Raw genomic sequence first — 25,776 nt, forward strand, 5'->3', positions numbered from 1 at the left:
GGCTTGTGCCTGATCTGTTTACCCTGTGATAAACAGAACTAAATAGTGCTGGCCAAAGTATCTCGCTAAGGGCCTCCTGTGATGGACAGAGACCACGGCTGTGTATGCATGTGCAAGCTAACACAGCTGCGCCAATCATTCACTCAGACGTCAGCAGCAGCCCTAGCATTGTTAGCCTAGCTCCATCAAGAGCTTAACCGGCACGATTATATACCCCTGTGATTTAAACGCAGCTCATTGAATTCCCGACGCTTGACAGAACTGGACAGAAGACCCGCTTAGATCTGAAAGAGCAGCCTTTTTTCGCCTGCTCTCGCGGTCTCGCTCTCTTCGTCCTTACACTTGTTCGTTTGAGTGGCATTAGCCTAATGGCTCCGGCATTCAAATGACCTTATTACCCTTTTAGTAGCCAGTGTGTGTGCGGGCAGTCACAAAGCCACCCGCTCAAACAGTGGCTGGGCTCTAAGTGGAGACAGGGCCTTGGGTAATTTAGCTGTAGTGCAGCGCGCTGGCACTAAAAGCCTGCTGGGTAATTGAGTGGCGCGGGCTGGAGAGAGGCGCCCCTGCCCTGCCTCATTATGCCATGTCTCCTGTGCTGCCTGTCAGAGGGACAGCGCTTAGCCCACGCCACCCTCGTCTAATGCGCTCTGACATGCCGTGTCCTTTCTGTAAAATAACAGTATCTTCCCTCTGCCCCTGGACCCCTCAAACACATCGATACACTGATGGACGCCCATAGATTCACATGCACGTACTTGACTGTGATCATAGCAGGTCGCGTACCGACGTACATCTGTCTGACTCATTTACTGTAATGACCACTCCTTCCACACTGTCTATTTCAAGCGCAGCTCTGTGAAACCCCCTAATGGTTGTCATAGTCAACCCGTTACAGCTTATTTCACGACTCTGACCCACAGAGAAGGACCACAGTGCAGTTTAGCATCTGTTCTTCTTTATTATGTCACCCCACTCCATATCAGTCCCACTTATCCTTCCATCTCTCTCTCTCTCTCTCTCTCTCTCTCTCTCTCTCTCTCTCTCTCTCTCTCTCTCTCTCTCTCTCTCTCTCTCTCTCTCTCTCTCTCTCTCTCTCTCTCTCTCTCTCTCTCTCTCTCTCTCTCTCTCTCTCTCTCTCTCTCTCGCTGTCTGTGTGAGCGTGTCTATTATAATTAAGCTGAGGTGTCCCTGTGGCAGGGAAGCAGATTGATTCAGTCTCCAGCGAGATCCGTTGCTCTTACAATCATACATGAATTCAGCAGGGGTTTCCTCCTCTCCTCAAAGCACTACACATACCTGTGATGAGAGCGCAGGAACATTTGTCTTCATTGTTTTACTGCCATCTCAAATGCTTTATGAAATATTCCTGTGTAATGGACTTTGTCAGGGCTTCCTGCACTGTTTTTTACATTACAAAAAGGTTTATTAATTTGTATTTGACGATTTTCATAAAACTTTATGCATCTGCAATCGGTCTCTCTTCCAGCTTGTTTTGACTTTCTTGCCAGTACTGCCCACAAAATGTAACTTAGTGCAAATTGTATAGGGTTAAAGTTCTTTTCACTGTATTTTGGGAAGGACATGTATTGAAGGAATTGTCCATTTTTTGAAAATAAAATAAAAAGCCAATAGGTTTTGAAACCAGTTCACACAAAACATGATTGTTTGGTACACACAAAAAAAATGTATATATTGTGTGATTTTGTCTGCTTAGACCACTGCAGAAAAAAAAGGATTATAAAAAAAATGCTTATAGAAAAACAAAAATATGCTGCTGAAAATAATTCTAGGGGAGAATTTGATTGGACAACAATCTTTGTAGTGCAGGAGAGTCATCAATTTTGAATGCCTTTATTTCATAAAGGGACTTTTGTCATTGTTTACGACTACAGTAGCATAAAGACATACACATATGGACTAAAAGCCACAAAACTTATTTTAAACTATATGTTTAGTGGTGCTATTCTTGCCTCTGACATAGAAGCGCCGTGTTCATTGCTACAAGCCATTCGTGTCACCTTTGCTCTGTAAATGTGTGACTTCAGAGAATATTAATGCAAAAGAGAGTGAAGAGAAATACTCTTCACTCTTGAATACTGTTGTGTATAGTGTTTTCCCTCAGCCTAATATACTGATTCAGCTCCTCGGTCAGTAATTTAGTCATTCACTAATAAAAAATCTTTCTGTTCCTTTGATGCCACATTTTACTTCTCAGCCTTGTCTGGTTCAAAGCAAATATGTCTCAATCAGTCTTAAATGTAAAATAAAATGATATAAACAAAATAAAAGCCTTTCACCTAAAAGGAAATGCTCTTTATTTTCCTCCCATAGATCTTATGGATGTTTTTCTGCTCTTTCCTCACTAATTGACTGTGACATAAAATCAATACCTTTAGTTTTCTTTGTCTTCTCACTCGCTCTTCTGTGGGTATATTGACCAGGCAATGTGGAGGAATGGAAGGATGAGGCAGGCAGTGACCTGTCTCTCCATCACACAGGGGCTGCTTGAATTCACTGCAGAATTTACACTAGATCCACAAAACACTTTTGTGCTTTTATATTTAGTATGAGATAAACTGCACAAATTCTCACGTGTTCATTGTCTGAACATGATCATTTTAAAATATATTGTATTATTATATCGTGTATTGTGTCTCTACAGAGTTTGTATGTTTTCTTTGCCAAAAGTATTTAGTGAACTGATGAGAGTAGAGAAATGTATAGGTCTCTAGACCCTTTCGAAAGAGGAAATGAAGGACAGAGGGAGCGAGAATAAGAGAGAAAGAAAGAGAGAGTTGATAAATGGGGAAGTCTTCCTGTGAACAAAAGACACAGGCGATTGTGTATTGACACATCCACACCACAGATGAACGGAAGCAACTGTGTCAGATAAAAACAAGTTTATACCGGCGAGATCTCAGCCACTAGACTCATTTGTGAATTTGTGTGTGCGCACATGTTTCAAGGTGCTTTTCTTTTTGTCTTCTGTGTCTGTATTTTATGTGTATATTTGTATATGTCTCTTCACAATTATTTATTTTAAGGATGTGTGTTATTACTTCTAGTATCATAAGGAGATTGCATGCTTATTCATTCCCCTGAGCCCTCTTCCATTTGAAAAGTTTCTTCATCCACACATGGACTGTACTGTAGTTCCTCCCACGGGCATGACCAGAAATGGCCTCTGAACAAACAGTTTGATTGTAAAGCTGGTTTGTATGAAGGTGAAACTAATGGATTTTAACGTGTGACAGAAACCCTGAGGTCAGGGTTACTATATGAGTGGATGGGGTGTAGAGCCTTGCTGCGTGGAACGGATTAATGTCTGTTCAGAGATATGGTCAGCATTAGATGATAAACCTGATGGACCTTCTTGACATTCTGGTGGAAAAACATAAGGTTATAGACAGTTTTACATTGTTTTCAGGTGATTCAGGCTGGTCATTAATGGCCATTATAGTCCGAATGGTTCATGTATGTATATGTTACATATATTATACCAATTATTATATTGAGATATAATAACTATATTATGTATATTATGTAGACTACATACAAATAATTTAAAATTGTATGTATATTTACATTAATTTAATCGATTGTTAATTATTAGTTATGTACTGTATATATTATTGATAATATTAATGTAACACACACACACGTCTGGTTCACTATCTTTGTGGGGACTCTCCATAGATGTAATGTTTTTTTTATACCATACAAACTGTATATCCTATTCCCCTACACTGCCCCTGCCCCTAAACCTACCCATCACAGGAAACATTCTGCATTTTTACCTTCTCAAAAAAAGCCTTTTGAAAAATGGGGACCGCTGGCTGGTTCCCACAATGTAGGTGATCTCAGGTTTTACTATCCTTATGGGGACATTTGGTCCCCACAATGTAATATAAACAAGGACACACACACACACACACACACACACACACACACACACACAAACAGTGACTAGCAGGACACTAACTAAAAAGAAAGCAATGACAGAAATGTAGTAGTAGGAAAAAAGAGTAGGAAAAAGGGAAAAAAGCAATGTGATCAAAGGAAATGTGATCGGGAAATGATGTTGACTGAATCTGGGTTCCTATAGGAATGCCCTGATGGTAATCATTGTACTGCTGTGCCATGGCGCTGTTTACGTGCTTTTTGTATTTGTTTTTTTGACCTCAGCATTGTATAACTCATTGTCAAGCTGTGTGTCAGATGCAGCAGAGTTGTTAACAATTAGCCATTAGCTGTTAGCCGCTAGCTGAACTGTGGCTGATAAGGAACTGGTCAGTTCATTAACATGGTTAATGAGAACCCCCTCATGAAGCTGATAAGGGAAGTATGCCATTAATTGTCATTCAATTAACAGCAAGTGAGATTGCATAAAGGGTGATAAGGGTACAGAAGTGGTCATTAGCAATGATGGAAGGCTGGAAAGAGTTGTCCTTCATACGAGTCGTCATTAATGAGACGACAGCATTTCTCCCATGCGCTGCTGATGTTTTCGGTTGTTTTTTCTGCCACTTAGTAACCTCTGTTTAGTCTGGACTAATACAATTATAATTCCTAATCGATAAAATTAAGTCCCACCTTCTTTTTCTGAATAAACACCGTTTTACTCAGAAATACCTTGTTGATTTAAGTGTGTAAGGCCTACAGAAAGGAGACAGAAAGCTACAGGAAGCAGATAATAATGTTGGCTCAGTGTGTGTTCCTGAGAGACCACAGATACAAAAGCAGACTCTGTGATCATGCTGACACAAATGTGTCTCTGAGAATCACACACACTCTGACGGACACAGGACAGACCCGGATGCCAACAGACGCAGATGTGTGTGTGCATGCACGTTTGTTTGTTATTTACATGCGTGTCTGTCCTCCCCACACAGTATGTGTCCTTTGCCATGGTCGGGTCTCCTCATGTCCTGTCGTATTCAGAGATTTTCTCTCACAAGAGGAGACAGAAGGGGGCCCAAAAAGCTAGCAACATAACACACATAGAAATCCACACTCGCTTAACAGCCAGTGGGGATTCACTGTCTGCTGTAATCAATAGATAAATCTCACATTCTAACACACAAACATACAAATGTAGCGCCCTATAACACACCCCATGACCCTATGAAAATAACATATCAAAGACCTATTCACATCAAGGATAACTACTATAAAACAAACAAAATGTTTTGTGCGCTAATATAGGCATCTTTTAAAGTTATCATTCTTTGTATGAACAGACCTTAAGACTTAAGACCCATTCATACCAAGGACAATAAAATTATAACGTTTTGATTCTCCTTAATGTTTTCCATTTTCTTTAGTGTGTAATATATTTGAGCATGTGTGATATGCTAAGTTACAAAGCTCATATTCCCCGCCAAAGGGATTCGTTCTAACATAGAAAACTGATCACCCGAACACCTGAACGATTGCACGCTGTCCCAGATGAAAGTTTGCGATCGTGAAACAATTGTGGCTATTTATCAGGGTTTCTTAAAGTTTTAAATTAGATGCAGAAAACGTGGACAGAATTTTAGAATCCATTCCTTGAAATGGAATTTACTGTATAATGCAGAATCTCAGAATTTGTCACATTTTCATTTAATAAATCAAAAGTAGGTCAGTACTTAAAGGTACAGTTCACCCAAAAATGAAAATTGTCGTAAGATTTTTTTTCATCATATAAAGTGGCAGCGTCTCTTCAGAAATGTTGGTATAAACCGCTTGATTCGTATGGATTAGTTTTACGATACCTTTATGAACTTTTTAAAGCGTCAAAGTGATATTTGCATAGACTGTCAATGAAGAGAGAGAAATATTTCTGACAATTTAAATTAAAGTCATTAATATTTTATTTAACCATTAAAGCAGAGTCCAGAAAAAATTATAAAATAAATAAAACAGAATTCATAGGCCTCAAATTTAATTGCAAAATGTAATTGCATGCACTGCAAAAATTATCTATTTCAAGATCAAGATACATTTACTTGTAAAATTTTGAAATTAAGTCTTGTTTTCTGAGAAATTGAACAAAATTAAGGGAATTTATTCTTAAAACAAGAATAAAATCTGTCATTGATTATGAAAATTATATTACTTTTTGAATTGAGTTGATTTTTGTGAACACATTAGCATATTTGTTGCATAAAATCACTTTTTTAAAAACATTTTTGGTAAAATAAAGTGTCTAATATAGCTGTGTTCTTGGATATTTACATTTAGAGAACATATTAATGTGTTATGTTCATTTTAATTTCTTTTAATTTGTTTAATTGGTCTTAAAAATGTCTTGTTTACCTTTACCACCCTGATTTCTGTCATCATGGCTCCTAATTGGTGGTCCTATGTTGTACAGTGAGAGAGGTTCAAAGACGGCCGTTGTCACAGTTTTGCAACCAAAGATAGCCTATGAGAATTTTTGCCAGTTTCAGAAATTCAGCAGAAAATGATCATCGTACACTATTTGCTGCTACAGCCTATGTCAAAAATCAACGCGACTGTCACAGATTTAATCACACCATGTCAGCCACAATCATCACCCACTCACCAGGACCCGCCCACTCTTTCACAGTCACCAGAATACTAAATCGCTACACCTGTACCTCATCAGAGACTCAGTATGCATTATGCACCCAGTCACCATTCACTCATTTTCTGGTCTCATCTCAGTACACGCTGAATCTACAGACTCCTTACCTGTCTACTTGCCTGAAGTTCTCCTTTCTCATCTCCTGTCTTCATCCTGGTCTTCATTCTTCTCTCTGCCATTTTGTCATCCCCTACAACCTACAACCATATGAGTCTTCACCAGATAAGTTACTATTGTTATCCTTTAAGTCACCACTGATTCACGCTGCTACAACCACATTCTTAAACTTAATAAAGATCTATTTAATTTACCTGCTTGTCTGTGCCCATCAGTTACATGACAGAAGACCAGACCACAAAGTAGAGTCCAGTTGAACCTAGCGAGGAACGTCATCCAGTTCCCATCATGGATCATGTCAACACTGCACCTACCGCTTCTTTTTCAACTGCCTCTGCCTGCCCCATGGCTCGACCAGTGACATTCACTGGTGAGGAGGAGGTTTGCAGTGGATTTCTCCTCTAGAATGCTCTATATTTTAAGATGCAACCACAGCTTTTTCCCACCCAACAGACACGGATCTCCTTCATGATTTCCCTGTCATCAGAGAAAGCTCTTCTTTGGGCCCAATTCATCTGGCATTCCAGTGGTCCAGTTGCAAGCTCAATTTGAACTTTCACCAACCACTTTAAGGTTTTCAGCCAAACGTCATCCATCTTGTCTGTTCTTGATCAGTTATTCAACCTCTGCAAAGGTACCTCATCCATCCATACATACTCACTGCAATTCTGCACGCTTGCAGCATCTAGTGGCTGGAATTAAATGGTTCTACTTACTGCCAAGGATTGAATCCCGATATTCGTCACAAGATGGTCACCTACAATGACACCTACAAAGTTTCATTCAGAAAGCTTTATGCATCTTGCAACGTCTATCCGTCTGCTCTCTGGATCCTGCTGCTTCGCATCCTCCGCCCACCAAAATAGCTGTTCCCCTTCCAGCACCCAAACCCCTGCAGGTGGATTCATATAAAACAAAGACTACTCAGTAGTCTTCAGATTTGGCCTCAAATAGCACCTCTTACTCAAACTCCTTTCCAAATTATAACCCCTAAACTTCTCCTTCTAGCGCATGCGCTCATTGACTCCGGCACTGCTGGAAAATTTAGTCTCGCATGAACTCCTCCAAAGACTCCAGAGCAAAACGTTGTCCACAAGAGTTAGCCATCCTCTTTCTCGGCAAGCCGCTGGGTCGTTTTCGTCACTCCCCCCACGTCACTCTCCGTGTTGGCTGCTGCATGAGAAGATCTTGTTCATAGTGCTGGAAGGATAAACCGCCAATATCATCCTGGGATGCCTCTGGATGACTCACCATGAACCCACTATCAATTGGAATCCTGGAGAGTTTCTACAATGGATTGAGGCATGCTTTCAGACCTGTCTGTATCTGGTTTCCAAACCTCCGGTTTGAAGGAACTGCCATCATCTCGCCAACTCCTCCTGTCTTCTGTTGTCCCTCCCTCCGTCTCTGCCCAGAGCCCAGTGACGTCCTCGGTCTCCGTCCAGAGTCCAGTGATGTCCCCTGTCTCTGTCCAGAGTCCTGTGAAGTCTCCTGACCCCGTCTTCTCTCATCCCCGTCCAAAATCCTGAGAGTAGATCGTCTTTCGTCCAGATTCCTGAGAGGACATCATCTTCTGTCCCGAGTCCAGAGAGGACTTTGCCTCCTGTCTGAAATCCAAAAAGGACTCCATCTCATGCATCCTGCATCTCGAGGGGACTCCAGCCCCTGATCAGTACTTACCTGGATAAAGCCGTGCCTCTGTGGTCCATTGATCTTCCTGTACTGCTTAAACCTCCGTGGTCCCCTGAGCTTCTGGCACCACCCTGGCCTACTGAACGATGGGTGCTGCCCTGGTTCCAGAACCCACCATGGACGAAGATCCTGAAGTCGCTGACGAGGACCTAGTGTATCAAGTTTATACCATCCTAAATTGCTGGTAGCGAGGTTGTTACCTTAAGTACCTCATCGACTGGGAGGGGTATGTTGTCAAAGAACGCTCATAGGTAGTCAGAGACAATGTTCTGGATACATTATTACTTGCCCAGTTCCACTCTTCCAGTTCACCATCACCTGCAAGATACAACCCTCTGAGTCTTCACCAGCTAAGTCACTATTGTCATCCTTCAAATCACCACCGATCAGTGGGTGACATCATACAGTCTACATGCATGTCATACCCAAGTTTAACAGATCTATGTTGCACAGGGTGAATTAAAAAAAATTATATATATTATATATATTATATATATATATATATATATATATATATATATATATATATATATATATATATATATATATATATATATATATATATATATATATATATATATATATATATATATATATATATATATATATATATATATATATATATATATATAAAATATTTTTTTTATTCACCCTGTGCAACATAGATATAATATATAATGTATATGTAATGATCTTATAGGATTGCTAAAATCGTGCAGTGTATCCCTGCCTTAAAACATCTCGATCAAAGTCCATATATTACTATCGCAAATGTCTACATCACAAAGACGAGGCTTCAGTGAATTGAAGACATGATGAAAATGGATGAAATTAGGAATCAGAGGTTAAGATTTATTTCTAAAGCTGTTCTTGAGCAGTGCAACTCAAATGTTTGCTAGTGCACAGCACATTTTACAGAGGATACCTTTCTGAGCCTGAGAGAGCACAATGATGGCTATATTACAGGGCTACTTACTACTGTGAAACGTTATGCTTAAGCCCTGCTTGCAAAGTTAGTTCCAACTGATTGGCTTGATCATCATTAATTACTGCATGTTTACAATTGCGTAAAGTCTTGAAAGCCAAAGTTCATGATTATGATAAGGGGCAGTACCTGTCTGGCACACGCTTCAGGTATTTGGCCAATGCTTTTCGGAATGAGGGGCTTTGTAGAAATCTGTGTGTTTCACTGTGCACTTGCACAGCAATGCAGGGGTTAACTTCTGAATGCAATTAGCTAACCATTTCCACTTTGCACTTCAGCAAATCAAAGATCATTTTTGATTAGCTGTTGGTTTGAGTCATGTATCTTTAGAGAGATACATGAGGTAAATGTATGCATAAGTGTGTATTAATGACAACATGCACTAACTCACTTATTGTGCTCCACAAAACCATGTTTCTGACTCCTGTGGTTTGGTGTGTAGCAGTTGAGGGAGTAATTACAGTGTATGTGCTTTGTTTTTGAGATGTTTAATTATGGTGTTTCTGTAAACGACACAGTGACAGTTCAGGGCCCTTGTGCATGCGTCTGTGTGGTTTCTCAGTATGCACACTGCGAATGGGTAATTTTAGTTGTTTGGTTAATGATTTTGCAAAAGTCTGTGACCCTTGAGTGTGTTCTGATGGTCTGATCTTAATGGATCCCCATCACAGCGCTGCTGCCCTGTCTTTCTGTTTCAAACTTCCTCGCTTTCTTTCTCACATCAGCTATTTATGTCAGCTACATCTCTGTTCACTGACACAGTTTATCTTGGTGTCATTATTGTGTTCTTTGTAAAGAGTGGACTAAAGTAGGGTGTTATTCTCCTCATTACTAACACATGAATTCACTATGCTTCTGATCTGAGGCCACTAAACATAGCATAAACTTAGCAAACATAGCAAAAAGATGTTCTGAATAGTGCTATTGCTCAGCTTTAGATCTCAGCATGAAGTAATGACTAGAAAATAAATTACAGCAAATTGTGAAATCTTGAAAACTAGGTGACTTAGTTTGCGGGAGGGATAAGGGGCGGTAACCTCCCAAATATATATTATATATTTATTATATATTATATAGCAAGCAACCGCACGCAATCATGCACGCATGCACGCAATATTTATAACATGGTTAATGGAAACATAGAATCAGGCTATTGATTAATTATATTCATCGCACATTCCGCTTTGTAAGGACTATGTTCCTGTATACGAAACTAAACAGACCAATTTTCTGCGTATTATCACTGAAGCCTGGTTTATTTGGTGTGTATGTGGACCGCGTGAATCGGTCCAAAAGTTTAAGATTTGAGTGAGCCATTTCTATCGCGACGCTAATGATAAAATGTGTAACCAATTTGAATTCTACTTAGAATTTACCACTTTAAAACACAAATGGAGAAAGTCATATGTGATCTAAAACATCCACAAACTAAAAAGAATAATGAAGAGGTTAACTTCCTCCTGCACGAACATAAAATTAGAAAGCTTTTTAAAATACTCATGACCGCCTTTACTAGAATTTATCACTTTTTATTGTATTTTTATAAATATTCACTAAATTGTTGTAGAATTTATAATGGATAATTAAACACTACATATTTATATTACAACTGTAGCATGTTGTAGCTAGTTTCTATGTAGCCATATAGGCTGCTATTTTTCATAACAAATGCTATAGATTTAAAAAGAGAAAGAAAAAAGTTTACATTGACCTGAGCATGGTAATTAGTATCAATGTTCTTACCTGGAGGTATATCGTTATTGTAACACATGCTATAGGTAAACAATTACACGATTTATGTTTTCATAAGGTCAAATACAAGTTAGAAAGAGCTTTTTGAAAATCTTGAATTATTGACTCAATAATTGGTTTTTCCCATATGTAATGTGTTCTGCTAATAATTATAGATATTAGGGTAAACCTGTCTTTCAGATATTCCAAAAGATGACAAGAAATTAACATTTTCAATATAAGAATATTTAAAGTAAATTTCACCCCTTTCTTAAAGGGGTGGTGAAACACGATTTAACTTTTCTAACTTTAGCTAATGTGTAATGTTGCTGTTTGAGCATAAACAACATGTGCAAAGTTACTACGTTCAAAGTTTAAAGCAAAGGGAGTTATTTGCTTTTAAAGAAATCAATTTCTAAGGACTACAGCAAACTTCCGGTAGGGACTACAGACTTTCCTCCAGGGTAACTAGACATCACTAACCCCAGTATTTACATAAACCCCTCCTCCGAGAATATTAAATAAGGGGGGGCGAGGCCATTTTTTTTACTGCTGTGGAGAAGGTGTTGTGGTATAGTTAGTAGGCTGGAGTGCCGTCGGTCATGCAATCCCGACGAAACTTTTATTTTCAGCCTTTCTAGGGACAGGGGAGTTGGAGATCCATCGTTAATTTATTTTTAAATCAGTCCCTCATAATTATTACCCAAATATCGCTCTGTGCTGCACATTTTACAGAGGAAAGCTTCCACAATTGTTGTGAGTTCAATGCAGGATTCATACAGTGGCTTGTCCTGAAAGATGGAGCAGTTCCAACTATAAAAACAGAAGCTGTTTACGGGCCACAACCTGTATGATTTATTTTTCGTTGATGTGTTTTCCTGTAATAGTCTGTATTGTAATAGTCCGTATTGTTATACAATTGTACATTGTAGCAAGGAAGTAAACAAATGACAACGCTTTTTGGCTCTGCAAGCCAGTTTGTTAAATGCTCATTGATACCGACAAACACCTAATGTTACAATTTTTTTTAAATCTTAACAGCGAACTTGGAATTAGTGTAAAAAAGCTATTATTTGATTAGAGCTTTTGTATTGTATTGTTTGTCTACATGCTTGTTTATCTACAAGCATGCTAAACATGGTTCTGTGTTTGATTTGACTACTATAGTAAAGCCAATGTTTAATTTTTGTTTTGGGTTAATAGTTCTTGCGATATTTGGCTATATCGTTCTAAAAATACAAAAGGTGCCATTCAGTAGTGATCACTATAGATCCGCAGTCTTTAGAGACTACCGGTAAAGGTAAGGGGTTTCCGAATCACAACACACTGGGCCAGCTAAACAATCTAAGCACATTGCATACTTTTAAAGGACCAGCTTCATAGAACCCGGAAACCATCAGACCGTTTTTACAAGGAAGGACAGAGCAGTGTAGAATAAAGGTAAAATGTACGAAAAATAATGCAATTTTTTTTAAACGAAGCATGAACATATGTGACCCGTCACGGAAATCAGGGACACAAGTCGGCAGCTCTACTTTCAAGCAAAATGAGAAAGAAGCGTGTTTTTTTTCTTCTTCAAATTACGTGATTTTCGCTTATTTGCAGAATCTGTTAGTTGAAATCACAAAGAAGCCTCTCCGTATTTGAGATGGCATTAATGGTATATTTAAAAGCATATATTTTGAGGTTGAAATCGCCTTGTTTTGTCTGTGTGTATTTTCATACTGGCTTTTGTTATTGCCCCGCCCTCCAAGGGACTCGTGGCTAATTATTTATGCAGCGCTCTAGCCGGCTGTAGAGATGATCTAAGCGACGATGAAAGCGGCATAATAAGACTGGATAATATCCCTAATCTACAACTGAGCGAAGATGAAAAAGAGGAAGAATGTATCAGACTGGCGTCAGACGAGTTGGACCGTAAGAAATCAGAGGCTATATCGATAGTAACATTTGAGGAGTATAAAGACAGAAATGGGTCAAATCTTTAACCGGGGCTATAGTGTAGGGGTAGGGTGTATGTCATCAGGTTTTGACGCAACTCGATCAGAGCTTCGAATCCACCTTTTGCCACACTCTCTAACCGAGAAACTTATTAATAAACACATGTTAGATGCTTTATTTCCACTTTTCTAATATTTTCTCAATTCTTTTTGAAAATAAATGCCTTTCCGATCTGATATGTGATGGGAAAAGGGAGTAGAGAGAGTGTGGCAAAAACTTAATGGCATGCGCCTTACCCCTACACTACAGCCACGGTTAAAGATTTGACCCATTTCTCTGTCTTTAACCCCTTCAAACAGACGCACAGTAAGACCCACTAAGAAGACCCCAGCAAACAGAAAGTGTCCGAACAACTTTTCATTGGAGGCAACAAGATTTGCAAGAATACTTTTCTGTTTCTTATGGGGTGTTTCCATAAACACCAACGTTTGTCATTTTTTGTTCAATCTAAGAACACACACACGTTATCTCATGTTTAGACCTTCTTATACCTACCTTTTGATTTTGTTCTTAACTGTCATTTTAATTGTAATCGTTGGCATCCTATCATTTGCCCAAAAAAAAACATTACTATAATGGGCTTTTAGATGGTAATGTTAGAATCTTTGTTATTAGTAGTATGCGGTCCGATTTTTCCCGCGTCTGTCGTTACTAGCAACCATGCAGCTTTACAGGGGGTATGGCTTATCTAAATGAGATGTACATGAGCCCTATTGTCACTCCCAGCAGGTGAGAACAGGTGAGAACTGCAAAACTTTAGAGGCTGTTTTCTCTCGTTTAAACTTTTCTAAAGGCCTACATTCAGATGGCCACAACGTCTCCAAATATTATCAGATTTTCATGTTACCCATCCTTGGAAAGCTTGGAGACTACACTTTCAGAATCTGTGAAAACTCAAAATGCCCCAGAACCGACTTGTCCCTACTTTCCGTGACTGGTCACATATGTTACAGTGCACCCCACAAACACAATCAAGCCTTCGAAAGAATGTGTTTAACCACCTCTTTAAGTACATTTCTGTCAACTGCTAAGGTTTTAGGTGCTTAAATAATAAAATACATCATGTAGTATATATGCCGTCTCTCGCATCACATAAATTATCAATGGTTTTCAAAAGGATTCTTTTTTTTCGGTCTCTCTCAACTGTCTCATTTGGACTCGGACTAGATTTGGACTCGGACTACATTTGGACTCAACCTTTTTGGACTTGACTTTATTCTTGCCATTTATTCTAAGTTCAGTGTTTTGTAACAAAAAAAAAGGTTTTTTTTGGATTTTGTTAGAGCAGTTTGTCTAGTATGAGGCTGAATCCAGATACTTGTTTGTTTGTCACTTAATGATGCGTGAGCCTTCCCTTTATATAATGCTTTGCTACCTTAAGTCCTCTATAGTGCTGCTCGCAATAAGCTCTGTGAGAATTGAATGAAGAAATTTAGCATTTCTCTGCCATCTGTAAGGATGTTAAATCTAAATCTGACAAAGATCTTCTTGATCTTGAAATTTTAGCACTTTTTACTGTACCAATGTTTTTAAATCGGCCATTACATTTTTATATGAAACAATATAAATTTACTGCCCTATCAAAATCAAAAGGTATCACTTTTTTACTGTACAGTTTTTATTTTTTATTTTAGATATTTACCATTTAATTTTGAATATTGGAAAATGAACACTGAGCTGTATATTGTGGCATCAGCCCATTTCAGAGGATGTAAAGATACGTTAAAGCAGACATAAGGCAGTGAAATAGGACATACTGTTTTACTTTACATCTTTTTTATGGATTCTTGAGCTTGGCAAATAGGACAATGCACATAGCTATATATCGCACTATTTCGCGGCATGGTTCTCGGCCGCCACAGAGGATGTGTTAGAGGATGTAACTCGGTTCAAGCTCAGAGAAGAAGGGTGGCAGGAACTGGTGAATGTTTAACATGACTTTAATCACCAAATAAATAAAACAAAAAATGAAAGTCCCTCACAGATGACTGCTGCATATAAACATATAACACAACATAAAATCCAGGCCTGGTCCTCTCTAGTGTCATCACTCCTCCTTTTATCCTTCCGGAGATCCTCCATGGCACCAGAGACCAGTGTGACGTGCAGATGATGCTCATTAGCACTTGAGTCACCGACCTCACTCCCTTCCCACAGCTCTCAGCCTCGCCCTGCTTGCCACATAAGACATAAGGCTCTAACAAAAGCCAAATCTCTCTATTAATTAATAGTTTACTTCATTCTAAGATATTTGTGCCCACAAAGAAAATAGGTTATAGTATACATAAAACAGAAATTACAAAATCCCTGTGCGCACCTGAAAGTCAGTGTGTGTGTGTATATGTATGTATATATTGTGTGTGTGTGTGTGTGTGTGTGTATATGTATATCATTTTTATTTTATTTTTTGCCAAGGGACTCTGTAAAAAGGAGATATTTTGACAAACTTTTAGAATATTTTGATAAAATATTTTTGTCCATACAATAGAAGTAATTAAAACTTTCACACCATTTTGTTGTGATGAGACGGAAGCTTCAAACAGAAGATGGTTTGTTCCAGTGTTAGATCATCTTGACCCATTTCAGCATTTTTTTTATCATATGTAAAACCGTTGGCATGTTAGATTGTATTGTCTGGGTACATTTTCACTCCCATTCTGAGAAAATGACTTTCAAAGGGAAAATATTTATTCATAGGCACCGCACAAAACCGCACTGATGGACAAACACCATTGCTTGAACCCTGCAGGGTAGATTGGTTGTGTAACATTTATTCAAATAGGCCTCTTTGTGCAGGAATGAGAGAAGATGAGGCTCATTTTATAGGAAGTCCATCCAGGAAAACTCAGCGAATGTCATTTATCTCCTGGGCAGTGCTGACTTCTGAACGCAGGTGTGACCCTGACCTTACGCGAGAGTGTGTTCGTGCCTCTTTACAGAGCGCCTGGGACAGAAGGATGAGCCCAAAAAAATCACTCAAAGTCACAAAACACGATCAATTATTAAAAAATGATAGCATCTCGGTAAAAGCACATCTGTGTAGAGGGCAGGAGTAACATGCAAACGGTAGCCATTAGCACATGATGTGTGGGTGTGTGTGTAAGTGTTTGTAACCGTGTGCACTGCGTATGAACCCAGTAGCCTGTGCAGCTAATGAGCTGGCCCGTACGTAATGTGATTAAAACAGTGAGATTTGGTGTCATTCTGCTGGTGTGTTCAGGCGTGCTGAGATGAGCTTTATTAATTTAATAAAGCAAGATCATTGGTTGGCTGGATGTGCTTTCCGACACCCCCTTCTCCCCACCTCACAGCTGTTCTGCTGCCCCCATTACAGCTCTCCCCCTTTGTCCTGACTAACACCGCCCTATTCAACCTGAACCCTTGCCGGCATGTTCACACACTCACCTGCTGCCAGTCAACACAAAATCCTGTTAGTTTATTCTTCATTTCACTTGGTTTCTTTTTCTTCTCTGTGCGTGACTGTAGTGTTTTCGCTGACTTTGAGTGCAACCATTCTTGCTCAGTGTGTAAATTTATAAGTCCATTTTATCCATAATGTGTGGATTATGTGTGGATCTATCATCTATCTATAATAATTTTTTATTACATGTGCTGATTAATCTAATTAATTGCAAATTAATTACACATCAGAGTAATTATCATCAAACTATAATTCAAAGCCATTTTTGTGTTGAATGTGAAAAACATCAAATATACATTACAAAAAAAATGTCTTCAAATAAAATATTTGATTCAACGTAGAATTTATTAGACAAAAACTTTTCAGGTACAGTGGCCATATATGCATAGTCTTAAGTCTTTGTGCGGTGGAATTTTAATTTTCATTGAAGCTAAAATATAAGATATTGCACTTTTATCATGATTAGTTATTGTAACCTGTTAACAGCCCTATGTCATAATTTCTATTTTATATGTTTCAAAAAGCAAGATATTCCATCTGGACTGCAATACATCTCTTCCACTGTCCATCACTGTCCATAAATGAACTTTTAGAATCTGCATTATGGGTGTTTCAGTCAGTCAGTAAGCATGTGATTCATTTGTATCAGAGAATGCATGCCCAGTCATATGTCCAGCTGCATGATGCGTGTGTGTGTGTGTGTGTGTGTGTGTGTGTGTGTGTGTGTACTCTTGTGTCTTTAAGTGTATCTTCCCGTCTGTATAGTTCTGTGTTCTCTAATTTTGTGCGCCAGATGACTTTTATTAGTTTTGTGTGACAAAGTCTTCAGAGAGAACGCAGATGGCTGAAATTAGCTGTACAAAAAGCCATTAGAGTAAGTAACAGATGTAAATAGGTTAATTTCTTTGTGTTGCTCACTGCAGAGTCTAACCTCACAGTCACACCGATTCAGAAGAGAGATCTCTCATTTTCCTCCTCCATGTCTCTTTGATTCCCTCCCCATTCATTTCCTGCATGTGACCTGCATAGCAGGAAACAACTTAATTGTATGAAAACACTGATCTTGTGTATACTAGTTTCACATGAATTCATGTTTTTAAGACCAGAGTTTCAAATATTGACTGCAATAATACTAAACCAACATTCTACTGTATTTTTGTGGATAAGATAAAACATGAAAAATATTTTTTTTTAACTTTTAAGAACTTAGTTATACAAGTTTATCACAGGATAGTAAAGTGCAGTGGTTCTCAACCAGGAGGCCAAGGCCCACAGGAGCCTTTTAAAGGGGCCTCAATGTGACTTATTGATTATTTAGGCAAAACAAGCATACAATTAAATTGAGTTAAAACAATTTAAAATAAGATCAAAAACAGGTTTTGAAGAACTAGAAAAAGTGTGATTTCTAGACCAGGTACAATTATGTTAATTAATAAAAATATACATTTTACATTTAGCCCTGAAATATTTTATCAGGTATCAATTGTGAGAGAAAATATTTTTTTTAATTCCTTTTTTTCATCCTTATTAAGTAAACTGGGAAACACACAGGGATGTATATTATTTTAAAGTCAAAACATTAAGACGGTGAAGTCAAAGAGTTTGAGAACTGGTCTAGTGGTCCACTTTTAGTGTAGCAATAACTAATTTATTGTCAAAATAGAATGACATCTTAATTTAATATGTGTAATTTGTGATCAGATTTTCAAACTCAAAACCCATTTACACACCCTGCCACAACCACTGTACAACAACCTTTGACCTCCGGTGATTAAAATAGGTGTCAGTGTGAACAAGTAAAGCCCTATGTTTAGTCCAGCAGTCTTTCAAGTAATTAGCATCTTTAGTGGATGACTTTGCCTAAATAGCAAAACTGTTTAGTGTTGCTTAGTACAACCCTATCCTGTCATGTTTCCTGATCTCTTTATTTGCGTGGAAGAGCCGTCATGCTCCGTTTCATCCATTCTGGACCTTATGTAAGACAACAGTCGTATGATCTCTCGCTGTCTTCAACTCAATTCCTTCATCTTTCCATCCTTCCATTACAACAAATAAACAGGCCACAGGCCCACTTTGCTTTGCAGCCTGACATAGTCCCCATTTTCTATGACTGCATTATATAAGCGTTCTGTCACACAGGCCAGAGAACAAAGGACCTGACTTATCTCTTCTCAGAGGGGAATTCCACCCAACAACAATGAGATCTTATTCTTCTTCTGTCTCTAATGGAGTCCATCAATACGCACAACTTCTGAGCTACTTGACCAGGTTTCCAGTCAGACTCTGGGCTAATTTTGCTTCTTTTTTTTGTACTAGATGTTTACTAATCTGTGTTTTACATTGTATCATACCTAAATCGTCATTCATGAAATTTGGGATGCAAGTTGTTGATGATAAAACTTAACTGTTAACACACTCTACAGACAAGAAATGATGAGCACTAAAGCGCTACATGATGTTGGAACACACGTGCTAAATGTTAGTCCATGACTTTGGCAAGGTAGCTTCCTTTTGAAAATTGACCATAACTTTTTACTGCCATTTATGTGTTTACTTATATTTGTAGTTTTTATATTCAGAGAAGTATTTTATTACTGATGTAACTGTATACTAACTTTAACAGTTTGTAACATTGCCACGATACTCCTATAAAAGTCACAGAGCACTAAAAAAAGTTTCAACAAAAATCATCTTGAAAATGTTATCAATATTATTAAGAGCCATTTGAGGCTCATGATACACCCTTATGATACAGACTGATGCTCTAGTGATTGTTTTAACAATATTACTCCTTAAAGTGTTCAGATTAGCCACAAAGATCCATTGTTTTTTCTGCCCCTTTTTTGTTGCTGTTCTAGCATTTTGAGTCTAGTACATATCTTCTGTATTTTGAGGTGCCATAATGGGAGACGTTTGTGCTATTTTGTGAGTAAGAAGATAATGTGGGAAAAACAAGTCTCCTAGAGACAGAGTAGTTTGTGTAAGGAAGGTTTGCATTGCTTTGCGATGTATTGTTGTGGAGGTGTTAGCCGCCAGCTCTCACGCCCCATGTCTGAATAGAGCAAGACAGAGGAGTTAAAGAGTGCATTCAGCCCAGGAACTCATTTCGTCCATTCAGGGGCCACTCTCAGATTAACAGTACAGGCTTCCATCATGAGATGAAGCCTAGAGAAAAGCCACATCACTGAAGACTAGCACACAAAAGGGGATTTCAATCAGCGGGGCACTCAGGCTGGCTTTATGGGCTGACAGGAGTAAATAAGACCGCGCTTTAAGCAGGGGCCCTGAACTGACACTCACACTCACGCATTTGTAGGATAGATATACACACAGATAAACAAACATGCACACACTCCCACCTGTAGGCTCCAAACACGGCTATTATAAACACGTACACAGGTGTCTGTGTCTAATGTACCACTACCAGCCAAAAGCAAAAGCCCTATTATAATCCTTATCTTATTTAAGATCATATAGGAATCATACATTATATGATCCTAATATTGTGTTGGTTCCCCTTTTGCTGCCAAAACAGAACTGACCCGCCAAGGCATGAACTTCCCTAGACCCCTGAAGGTGTGCTGTGGTAGCTGGCACCGAGATATTAGCAGCAGAATTCCTGTAAGTTGTGAGGTGGGGCCTCCATGGATCAGAATTTTTTGTTCAGCACATCCCACAGATGCTCAATTGGATTGAGATTTGTGGAATTAGGAGAACAAGTCAACATCTCAAACTTGTTGTGGGACATGCATGCAGTACCCAAGGTTTCCTGGCAGAACATTGCCCAAAGCATCAAACTGCCTCCACCAGCTTGCCTTCTTTCCATAGTGCATCCTGATGCCATGTGTTCCCCAGGTAAGTGACATACACGCACCTGGCCATCCATGTGATGTAAAAGAAAACGTGATTCATCTGACCAGGCCACCTTCTTCCATTGCTCCGTGGTCCAGTTCTGATGCTCATGTGCCTGTTCTGTTGGCACTTTCAGCGGTTGACAGGGGTCAGCATGGGAACCCTGACTGGTCTGCAGCCCTATACTCAACAAACTGTGATGCACTGTGTATTCTGACACCTTTCTATCAGAACCAGCTTTAACTTCTTGAACAATCTGAGCTAGAGTAGCTTGTCTGTTTGATCAGACCACACAGGCCAGCCTTCGAGGCTTTCACGGGCCATCAGTAAGCCTTGGCCACCCATGACCCTGTCGCCAGTTCACCACTGTTCTTTTTTTGGGCCATTTTTTAAAAGATACTGACCACTGCAGACCGGGAACACCCCACAAGAGCTGCAGTTTGGAGATGCTCTGACCAGTCGTTTAGCTGTCACAATATGGCCCTTGTCAAACTCGCTCAAATTCTTACACTTGCTAATTTTTCCTGCTTCTAACACATACTTTTTGAGTACAAAATGTTCACTGGCTGCCTAATATATCCCACATAAGAGATAATCAGTGTTATTTACTTCACATGTAAATTGTCATAATGTTTTGCCTAATTGTCTATATATTCATCAACATTTATAATTACTATATTTATTATTATATTATAACTGTATTTATAATAATGAATTTAATTATGATCTTAAAAACATTCTAAGATAATGCTTATATTGTCACACCAATCATGACACCCACACACAGAGTCACAGTGTTATGAATTATCTTGAATCCCGCTGTCTATTGTTCTATTGTGGCCCTGACTTCATCTAAATGCATTGTGCAGACATCTCAATTCTCTGAGTTTAAAATCCTCCCCCCTTGGGTATATCACCAGGGTGGTCCGACACATCCAAACGATCGGAGAACCACTGGCCTCAATTCGCAAGAATCTTGGTTACGTGATCGACCTAAAAGAGTTCCATGTATGTTCATCTGAGGTTTATCCATTAAAACATGTTCCATTTCCCCCTCACGAAGGACTTCACACTGCACGCTTAACTTGGATGATGACATCCAAGTTTTCTCTGCAGATTATACACGGGAGCGTGGAAGATTAGAAACTTACAATAAGGCTCAGCTCATGTAATGAAAGATCCCAATGTTCTCTTAGACTATACAACCATGTCTCTCCAGCACGTCCCTGCAATGTTCCAGCGAAGACATATACAACCGTGTCTCCTAAATCTCATCTGGTTTGATCTGTTAGCAAGGGGACAGTGGTCTAAATCTCCCAAAACTACTCACAAATGACATGGTTTACCAATTCAGTTCAAAGAAGGATGATATAAGACTTAGCGCCGAGTTTGTTGAGGAGAATCGGAGCTTGCCAAGAGTTCTGATAAAGCTGAGAGAATCCTATCTATTCTACATGCTTACACTCATAAACTCTAGACGTGACATTTTAAGTACCATACAATTTACAGATGCAATGATAAGTTCTGTGAAGTGGATTAAGAGTGTTTCAAGTTGTTTATGGACAGGAAAGTCTACACAATGTCCTTTTGAGATCCAGAAGTTCTCGTGTTTGGGGAGAACTTAAACCAAGCAAAATTATAGTTTCAAGGTAACTCTCAGGTTGGCAGAACAAAGTTTAATAAAAAAAATTTCACCATCAAACAACTTATTTAATCGGTGAAAGGCTTCAGTATTGAGAGGGCTTTAGAGCCTGAGTTTCTAACTTGTTCTTTTTGTGTTCATTTTGTTCAGGTAGAAGCACACAAGGACAACTTTTTTTGCCACAAGAAGCCTCAACACAACTGACTGGTACGTAATGTGCGTGTCTGCAAAAGGCTTTTATAAACTTTCCCAATGCTTTCATTTTTCAGTCATTTCTACAGACATTATATATCCTCATAGTCTGTTATTCTTTGACAACCAAAGAAGTAATGCCTGGTGTCGTGATTTTTCTGCTGATGTGAGGGTGTACTGTGTTCCAAATGTATTTGGACACATAGTAAATAGCCATAACCACAATTGTTAAGGGTAGTTGTCAATCAATGTTGGTTTTACCACTGACTGATTCTTAAAAATGTATATATTCACCTTGTAGACTCAGATCTTTTCGGTATTGCTCTATTAAAATAAGCTTACCTAACTATGACCATAAATTCTTAAACTAAATGTTCCCGTATCCGTCGCCTTGTGCCAATTTTGCATGGCAGGCAACACAAAAAAATGTCAATGAAAGTAAAAACTGTTTATTGTATTAGTTAGTATTTATTACCCCTGGGGTCATGAAATATAACCCTTGATTTTTTTTTTTTTATGTATGAGGTCATCATACTATAAGAATATCCTCTAAGTTTCAGAACTGAAAACGTCCAAACCAGCAAATGACAGGTTTTTCAAAGTGGGGATCTTTGACATCTAAGGGAGGCAAGTACTACTGCCTCTGCAGAAGAAGATCAAAGCCCATCAATTTGCGCATGTAACATAGACCTAGTGTTCAACTAGATCAAGCTAACAAGCAATAAACATGCCGTTGAGGATACTGCCTGGACTCGACAGTAATGCAACTAGTAGTGGTGTTAATTCTAATGCCTGATCTGAAAGGTAATGATTCATGTACAGTCAGATGTTCTTTGTGTGTCAGCAAATCAGCTAGTGACTAAATGTCAACTTGCATTGTTTCTCTTAGGATGAAAATAATCTGTTATTTAACAGTGATTAAATTCTATGAAAAAAGCGAACAAAGAATGCTCCCTTTGCAAATATTTGAGCAGCACCCTCTGAAACTGTGAACAGTGAGAGTTTATCAGTGACACATTTATCAATGACTGAGTTCTGGACCCGTTTTCTTGAACAAATCTCTTAAAGGGGGGGTGAAATGCTGTTTCATGCATACTGAGCTTTTTACACTGTTAAAGACTTGGATTCCCATCCTAAACATAGACAAAGTTTCAAACACTAAGTTGGACGTTTGATGGAGTATTTCTGTGTCAAAAATACTCCTTCCGGTTTCTCACAAGTTTCGGAGAGTTTTTTTTTCCCGAGTATGGGTCCGCTTGACCTCGATAGAGCGGAAGGTCCTTGTATGGGCCTTACGGGCTCTTCTCCCGGAAGGGTGCGCGTGACTGAGGCGAAAAAGCAAATGCACGCCCATAAACACTGCTCTCAAGGTGCAGATTCACTTGTCCGTGCAACATTTATGTCGCGACGCGCTCCACTTTATTCCTATGGGTGACATCAAATGACTTTAATGCGCCCGCACAGCATTCCGGGAAGGCATCGCGCTGCATTTGAACCGATTTAAACGCAGAAATGACGAGAAGCGTCACATCACGCTTCGGTCGTGTCGCAATAGTGGATCTCCACAGTCTGCTGACACAGGACTTCACCAAATCAACAAGAAGTGTGTTTTTGACGGAGCGGTCCCAACGATAAAGGTTCACGGTCCTGCTTTGGAAGCATGCGGGGAGTAAAACTGCTTCAAATGTCTATGTTGGCTATCAGTAAACAACACGATGGTGTATACGCTAGTTAATTTATCAATGGAGCATGCGATGTATGGTGTTTTAAATACACTTGTTTAGCTGACTAATTTGTCAGTTTGTTTATTGTAAAACCACCCAAACATAAAGCTAGGTTAGGGGATGTTCTCACAAAGTGTGCTTCTTCATTCAAATGTGCTAACGTTACTCCATTGTTTTTTTATACACTATCTGACGTGCAAAACCTTTTTGCTTGCTACTGCTAAGGTTCAGTCGCATACAATAGTCCATAAACCAAATCATTTCATCATAAACCACGAGTAAGCGCACACAAATGTTGACAGGCCACTAAATACAGTAACTTACATACCACAGAGACGGACGTCCTGCTGATGCTGTTTCTCCTGTTCAATTTATTTCATCCTCCTGATCTGATTCTGGATCATATATGTATTAGTTGAATCTGATTGATAGCTATGGTTTATTTAGGGTAACGTTTTCTTTTCCACGCATGACGATGTCAGCTTTCAGAAGCTCTCGTGCAGTAGCTCCGCGCTCGTCATTCTTTAGCTCCGACTACACTATATGCCTCCAGGCGCTCAGTTTTTTCCGGAAAGACTCGGTACAGCCTATCTTTCTTTTATAAATATAATAAAACTAAAGACTTTTCGGAGATATGAAGGATGCAATACTACTCTATAGGTACTCAAGATTGACATTTCTATTCATCAAAGACTTCTGGGGAAAATATGTATACCTGTGTATATATAATGCTTATCACAAAAATATTAAGCAGATTTTTATATAAGTTATATAAGTTGTATAACCATATGACTTGATGAACTGTGTATCTTCCATATTCCTATACAAGTAACCATGTACGCTGTATTTGCTTTCAGGAGGAAAACAAATCAGTATTTCTCGACTACAAATTACAGAAGGGTGGTGTATGTGTCCAAATGCTTTTATGGTCCAAAACATAGTTCAGTAATGAACTCTGAAAGCTCTGATCATGTAGTAGACGTTGCCTCCTGGCTCTTTGAACGGCATATGTTTCTCAGCCCCAACGCTCACACACTTCAACTCACCTGTGAGCGCCATCAGGGAACTGTTTGTGTTTGTGTGTGTGCATGAAGGGATGCTGGAGAAGGGGCTGTATGTCTGTTCATCTGTGTTTGGGACTGTTGGTGGGCATCTTTGTCATGTATGTGTGCCATACATGTCTGTGTGTGTGGGACTGTATCACAGACGGGCTCGAGTGTGTCAGAGAGGCCGCTGTCTCGCAGCTTGCAGTCATATTTCATGAAGCCTATGAGACACAGTTGGCGGTATGTGTGAGTTCGATCTATTTCCGTCTTTCTGACTGTGGCACTGCCCACTGTGTGCGAGTCTGCGTATGACTTCCTACTGTCTATGTGGCGTGCCAGTGGGATACCGCCATCCTGTGCCCCCTCGCAGCAAGATCGACCATTCCTATGCCTTCATCTCTAACCAACCATCCGCTCCCTCTTTCTGTGTGTATCTTTTACTGTCTCCACCTCCTCCCTGTCTCTCTTTATTTCTCTCAGTGGGCATCCCTGTAAAGTACATGGAGTTTTGGCAGGCAACAAACACGTTTATTAGTGTTAGATTTCTCTTTTATCTGCACTATAAATAGTTGTCTGATTGATGTTGTGTTTCATTTGTAGATGCAAGATATAGACGATGACATGATGCGCTCTGATCCAGAAATCATGGCTCTGTCCAAAGTCCCTAATGACACTGGAGCCTCTACCTGCTTACAAAACATTGTTCATTTACAACTGCAAACTTTTATCAAACTGTTTTCTGGCATAGATATAATTCCTGCCAAAATAATTGTAATGTTTT

At 39.1% G+C, this 25,776-nt stretch overlaps 1 protein-coding gene across 3 annotated transcripts in view; it reads left to right on the forward strand.

Annotated features, from left to right (window-relative positions):
* The window catches only part of sox5 (SRY-box transcription factor 5), a 232,529-nt gene that overhangs the window by 77,266 nt on the left and 129,487 nt on the right, over positions 1–25,776 (forward strand). For all 3 annotated transcript variants that reach the window (XM_067428355.1, XM_067428353.1, XM_067428354.1), the window contains exon 5: positions 22,184–22,240. The gene's annotated coding sequence lies outside the window, so the exon portion shown is untranslated. The remainder of the gene's footprint in view (positions 1–22,183; positions 22,241–25,776) is intronic.

The sequence above is a fragment of the Pseudorasbora parva genome, chromosome 20, assembly GCF_024679245.1.
Source record: "Pseudorasbora parva isolate DD20220531a chromosome 20, ASM2467924v1, whole genome shotgun sequence".
NCBI lineage: Eukaryota > Metazoa > Chordata > Actinopteri > Cypriniformes > Gobionidae > Pseudorasbora > Pseudorasbora parva.